Here is a 7032-nt window from a genome sequence, read left to right as displayed (position 1 = left end):
GATGAGTATTGTAGCAATTGAAGATCTTCATCTCGAGCAGTTAGACGTGAAGACGACGTTTCTTCACGGTGATCTAGAAGAGGAGATATACATGCACCAGCCAGAAGGTTTCTCAGAAGAAAAGAAGAAGAACCTGGTATACAGACTCAAGAAGAGCTTGTATGACCTGAAACAAGCCCCAAGACAGTGGTACAAGAAGTTTGACGGCTTTATGCACAAGGAAGGTTTCCAGAAGTGCAACGCCGACCACTGTTGCTATTTCAAAAGATATCAGTCCAGCTATATCATCCTACTACTGTATGTTGATGATATGTTGGTTGCAGGAGCAGATATGAAAGATATCAAGAGTTTGAAGCAGCAGCTGTCAAAGGAGTTTGACATGAAGGACTTGGGTCCAACGAAGAAGATCCTTAGAATGCAAATCACGAGAGATAAGAAGAGAGGTCTCTTGCAGTTATCTCAGACGGAGTACATCAACCGTGTTTTGCAGAGATTCAACATGGGCGACGCCAAGCCTGTGAGCACACCCTTGGCCAGCCATTTTCGTCTGTCGAAGGATCAGTCTCCTCAGTCAGAAGAAGAGAAAGAGAGTATGGCTCAGGTTCCTTACGCCTTAGCTATCGGAAGTTTGATGTACGCAATGGTCTGTACGAGACCAGACATTGGCCATGCAGTGGGAGTGGTCAGCCGGTTTATGTCGAATCCAGGAAAAACTCATTGGGAAGCGGTCAAGTGGATCCTGAGGTATCTGCGAGGCACCACACAGAAGTGTTTGCACTTTGGTAAGGGAGAGGTAGAAGTGCAAGGGTACGTAGATGCAGACTTCGGCGGCGAAGTTGATCACCGAAGAAGCACCACCGGCTATGTATTCACGGCAACCAATCACCTCGCAATAAATGTCATTAAAAATGTTAGAATTGGGGGTGGAAACCAACCTCCGCCGGCGACGAGGAGCTCCGACGAGCTCGGAGATGACGCAGGCGAAGTCGACGGCGAAACCCCAGGCGAACGCGACCCTCGGTTGATGGAGAACGCGACCCTCGTTTGGGGCGAATCCGACCTCGGCGTTTTGGCCCGACCCTCGCGTTCGAGCGCTCCGACCATGGCGTCCCTCGACGACCCTCGCGTCCAGGCACTCCGACATCCGCGTTTTTGGGCGGGCGCTGGTGACAGGCTGTCGCCAGCCTGTCAATATTTCGCGCTTATTTAAACCCCCCGATGCCCTAGGGTTTCTCTGCTCTCGTCTTCCCCGACTTTTCTCTGGCGGCGGCGAAAAACCCCAAAACGCAGTAGCGTTCCTTCTCTCAAATCGCAGCAGCGATTTTAATCCCTAGCCTTCGGTTGAGGGGGATTTAAGAAGAGATTAAGAAAAAGATTAGAGAGAGAGAGAGAATAAAAGAGGGGTTTATATATTGGATATCATTTAATCTCAAGTGAGATTTGAAAGGGGTTTATTTCATTTAATTATTAACACTGTAGCTACAGTGTTCATTTGAGAAATCTCAGTTTAGGGATTTGCTCTTGATTTGTAATTTCTTGTTTGATTAATAAGAAATTATCTGTGTGGCTCCCGAGGACGTAGGCAGTTGCCGAACCTCGTTAAAACTTGGTGTACTTTTTCTATTCTGCGTTTCCGTTGCATTAGGGATTTCGGCGTTAAATTCCCAACAAAATGAACACGAGTAAGCAACGAAATTATAAACATCTTCTGGCTAAGAGCACACAAATGTTTTGGGTAGGACAACTTGTGAGCTATAGTGCAGCTGTCTTCTTCGCAGCCTTGAGATTGCTTTGGTGGCCAAAAGCAGGACTTTGCCACCTTCATCAATGCCGCAAGTTATTATATGCATGATGAGAGATATTTAGATGCATAAATGCATGCAAAAACTAGAAACCATATATATGTACATCTTGTAAACATGAGTTCCATTTAGATTTCTGATGATTTGAGTTCACATAGTTCGTTGGAGTTTTAGCAACGATAAATCTTCATTTTTTTATCTGCAAATAGATGTGTTAGATTATGGCACTGTATCTGTGTAAATATTCAAAGATCGATCAGATAAGATAGTTGAAGGTTTATACACATTGACTTTGGACAGAACAGGCAAACACATAAATTCATCAACTAAAATCGAAGGTCTATGCTTAAAATCTTAGCTAATTATTCTGTACATACATTTTTACATGACGATAATAAAATACATGTTGTGCGCAGCGGAAATTTCGGCAGCACTTCGGCAGCACAACAAGAGAGATTAGATCGATAAGAATTCCTGTCTCACCAAGGAAACAAGAATCTGAAGCGGATATCTCAACCAAGTGAGATATCGACTCTTCCTCTTATCAGTTCTAGGACTGACCTGTCGAGGGATCCTACAAGCTATTACAAATCACGACAAGAACATAACTTTAGATCTACTATTAGAGGGAGAGATACAATTGGGGTTTACAATCTCACAAATAAAACCCTCTCACAAACTCTCAGATCCCTCACACAAATACTCTCTACAAAAGGAGCCAAAAAGAGCCTCTGATTCACAGCCACCTCTGTCTTGCATGCACAGCCGAAGAAAATAACAAAGCCAATTTTTCCTCCGCTCCTTGCACACGAACAGCCGCAAAACAAAAAGAAACCAAGTCTTTTTTTTTTCTTTTCGTAGCCGCCAACACCTCCTGCACAAAACCCTACCTTGCTACGCCACCCTAGGTCTGCTGCACATTGATATTTATATAGGAGAAATCGGGTGGGCCAGGTCAAAAACCGTGGGTGTTCGGATGTGGATGCTTCATTCATTTGCTTTCACGTGGGTAGACCCCACAAGACCAAGACGCGTTCACAATTCTCCACCTCGGTGAAGTTTCCCAAAACTGAGCCGACACCAAAGCATCCAAATGTCCCAACTTGTTGTGTCCATTACGAACTCAATCCTCAACAAGTCGAGAACCCGAACGAGAGTCCAAACAATCTCACCCCATCCACTAATCCAAAACCGGCTACATCTGAAAGACTGCCTACGTATCCTCTTGCCCAAGGAATCAAGCCGAACGTAGTTCACCCAATGGCCTCGAAAGGCCTCAACATCGAAGAATGTTCAAAAGTTCCAAACAATGACCAAACTTGACACCTGAAACAACTTTGGTCAACATATTTGCATGATTGTCCTTCGTGTGGATCTTCTCCAACATGACGTCTCCTTCATCCAAAACGTCACGAACAAAATAGAATCTGACATCGATATACTTCGTGCGTGCATGATAAACCTGGTTCTTTGCCAAATAGATAGCTGACATGCTATCACAATATACCCGAAGGGTCTCCTGTGCAATCCCCAAGTTCTCCAATAATCCCTGCAACCACAAAGCCTCCTTCACAGCTTCAGTCAACGCCATATACTCTGCCTCCGTAGTGGAGAGAGCCACTGTAGACTGAAGTGTGCATCTCCAACATACCGGTGCTCCTGCTAGTGTAAACACATATCCGCTAGTAGACCGGTGCTTGTCCAAATCCCCCGCATAATCAGAATCCACGTAACCAATACAATCCTGTCCTGTCTTCTCATTCTTCTGAAATACCAAACCAACATCCACGGTACCTTTGATATACCGTAGAATCCACTTCACGGCCTCCCAATGACCCTTCCCGGGGTCGTGCATGTATCTGCATAATCAGAATCCCCGTAACCAATACAATCCTGTCCTGTCTTCTCATTCTTCTGAAATACCAAACCAACATCCACGGTACCTTTGATATACCGTAGAATCCACTTCACGGCCTCCCAATGACCCTTCCCGGGGTCGTGCATGTACCTGGATACCATGCTCACGGCCTGTGACAAATCTGGCCTTGTACACACCATCGCATACATCAAGCTACCCACAGCATTGGCATATGGAACTTTGGACATGTATTCACGGTCCTCAACTGAAACAGGTAACATCTTAGCTGATAGCTTAAAGTGGGGAGCTAATGGAGTACTTACCGCCTTGGCATTGCCATCATAACTGAATTTCTTCAGCATCTTCTGCAAGTAACTCCTCTGTGTCAACTTAAACCTCCCCTTCACCCTGTCTCTCTCAATCTCCATACCCAATATCTTCTTTGCTTCTCCAAGATCCTTCATCTCAAATTCGGATGACAGTTCCTTTTTCAACTTTCTAATAGCTGAAGTATTCCTGGAAGCTATGAGCATATCGTCAACATATAATAGCAAATAGATATACTCACCATTCTGTAGCTTGTGCATGTAAACACACGGGTCATATGGGCTCCTCGTGTACCCTCGGCCAATTATAAAGCCGTCGAATCTCTTGTACCATTGTCGCGGCGATTGCTTCAATCCGTAAAGAGACTTCTTCAGCTTGCATACCAAATCTTCCTTTCCTGCAGCTTTGAACCCCATAGGTTGTGTCATGTAGATCTCCTCTTCTAAATCTCCATGTAGAAAGGCTGTTTTCACATCCATCTGGACCAAATCCAAATCCAGCTGTGCCACCAATGCCAATAAAATACGAATCGACGAATGCTTCACAACAGGTGAAAATACCTCGTTGTAATCAACGCCCTCTAGCTGTGCATATCCCTTGGCAACCAATCTGGCTTTGAATCTAATTTCCCCAATAGAAGATCCCTCTTTCTTTGCATACACCCACTTGCATCCAATAGCCTTCTTACCTTTCGGTAGCTTTGCAGTTATATCTGTAGGAGCCTTAATGGATACAATGTCATCTGAAGTGTGTGGAGTCACATCATCCTTCACCTCCTGCGATATCCCGCTAGTCTGGCCTTCCTCCACCTGCTGAGGGACTTGAGGCTTCATCATGTGCGCCTCATCAAAAGTGACATCTCTGCTAATGATCATCTTCTTATTTTGTGGATCCCACAACTTAAAGTCTTTCACTCCATCTCTAAAGCCCACAAAGACTGCTTTTGTCGCCTTCGGATTCAATTTCCCATCATTCACATGATAGTAAGCTGGACACCCAAAAATCCGAATTAAATCATAATCACTAGTTACAGAACCAGACCATATCTCCATAGGAGTCTTCTCATGTATCGCAGTGCACGACAATCTATTCACGAGATGGCTCGCATAAACCAACGCTTCGGCCCAAAAGGATCTTGACAATCCACTCTGTGTCATCATACATCGCACCTTCTCCAGCAAGGTACGGTTCAACTTTTCAGCCACCCCGTTCTGTTGCGGTGTCTCACGTACTGTGAAGTGTCGCCTAATGCCGTGATCCCGGCAAAACTGCAGAAACGGATCACTCTTATACTCTCCACCGTTATCTGAACGTAGAGTCTTCACCTTTCTACTTGTCTGCAGCTCCACTTTCTTCTTCCACTCCACAAATATATCCAGGACCTCATGTTTATGCTTCATGGTATATACTCAATTTCTCCTGGAATAATCATCAATGGAAGTGACAAAATAGTTGGCCCCACCAAGTGATGTGTGCTTGGAAGGGCCCCAAACATCTGTGTGAATATAGTCCAATATACCTTGGGTATTGTGAATAGCGGTGCCGAATTTCACTCTTGTCTTCTTCCCAAGTATGCAATGTTCACACAGCTCCATCTTGCAGGTCTTTGCACCCTTCAATAGCCCCTGCTTCGCCAATACCTGCAGGGACTTATCACCAGTGTGTCCCAATCTCATGTGCCATAATCTGGTAGTATCTTCCTCTGTGGTAATCGAAGCTGCCAGACCCCCTGTTACTGTCTTGCCCTTCAAGGAGTATAGGTTGTTTTCCCGTAATAAAGGTTGTTTTCCCTGACACCTTGCATCACCACCATGGACCCCTTTGTGACCTTCAGAGTCGCATTCTCCAAGATCACCTTATAGCCAGCTGCCTCCAAAGTTCCAAGCGAAATGATATTCTTCGTCAACTGAGGAATGGATCTCACTTCCTTCAGCTCCCGAGTCACCCCGTCACACATCCGGATCCGTACTGTACCAATACCACCAATAGGGCATACGTGATCATTACCCATGAGCACGACATCCCCTCTTTCCAACTCCTCAAAGCTGGAGAACCAATCCCTCCTAGGGCAAATATGGTATGTAGCACCAGAATCCATCATCCACTCCGTAGAGTCAGCGTAACAAACTGACGGTAGTGCAGAGCAGGAATAGCCTGAAGAATCTGTATCTGAATTGTCGTCACTAGCCTTGATAACATTCACTTCCGAAGCTTGTACAGCTTTCCCTTTATTCTTCCCAGCTTTGTCTTTCAACTTTGGGCAGTCGTTCTTCCAATGTCCTTCTTCTTTGCAAAAGCGACATTGATTCCTACCAATATTTCTATGGCCACCTCTTGACTTCGATCTTGAGCGATCACCTGGACGACGGTTTGAACCACGGCCTCGAACTGCTAATGCATCTCCCGATGCCTTCTCGGAGGGTTCGCCATCACTCTTCCTCAACTCATAATTCACCAAAGCTGAGGTCACCTCCTTGTAGCTAACCGTAGTTCTTCCATTTATCATAGTGAGAACAAACGTACCAAAATCATCCTCCGGCAAAGAACACAATAGTAGCATCACCGTGTCTTCATCCTATCAACATTGACCATATCTGAAAGTAGCTTCGTGAAATTGTTTACATGCTCCCTGATGGAAACTCCCCTCTTCATCTTGAATTGGTAAAACCTCTTCTTCAAGTGAAGCCGATTCTCAATGCTCTTCGTCAGATACTTCTCATTGAGTATTTCCCACATTCTCTTCGCCGACGTCTCGTTCATTACGTCATAAATAAGATCCGGCGTTAAGCATGATCGAATAACTCCACAAGCCCTACTATTCATTTTCTTCCAAACCTTGTCCTCCATATCAGCGGGTTTCTCTTGTAACTCAAGAGTCTCCTCCAAATTTTGTGCATCCAAGGCGTCCATCACCTGACACCTCCACAAACCGAAATTGATCTTGCCGTCGAACTTCGGAACATCAATTTTTGTATTATTGATGCTCAGACTCTGTATCGCCTTCGAAAGAGACGATCCCGATGTGCTTGTTTCTCCCATGTTATC

Source organism: Asparagus officinalis, chromosome 8 (assembly GCF_001876935.1).
Source record: "Asparagus officinalis chromosome 8, Aspof.V1, whole genome shotgun sequence".
NCBI classification, from domain to species: Eukaryota; Viridiplantae; Streptophyta; class Magnoliopsida; order Asparagales; family Asparagaceae; genus Asparagus; species Asparagus officinalis.
This window is presented reverse-complemented; position numbering follows the sequence as displayed.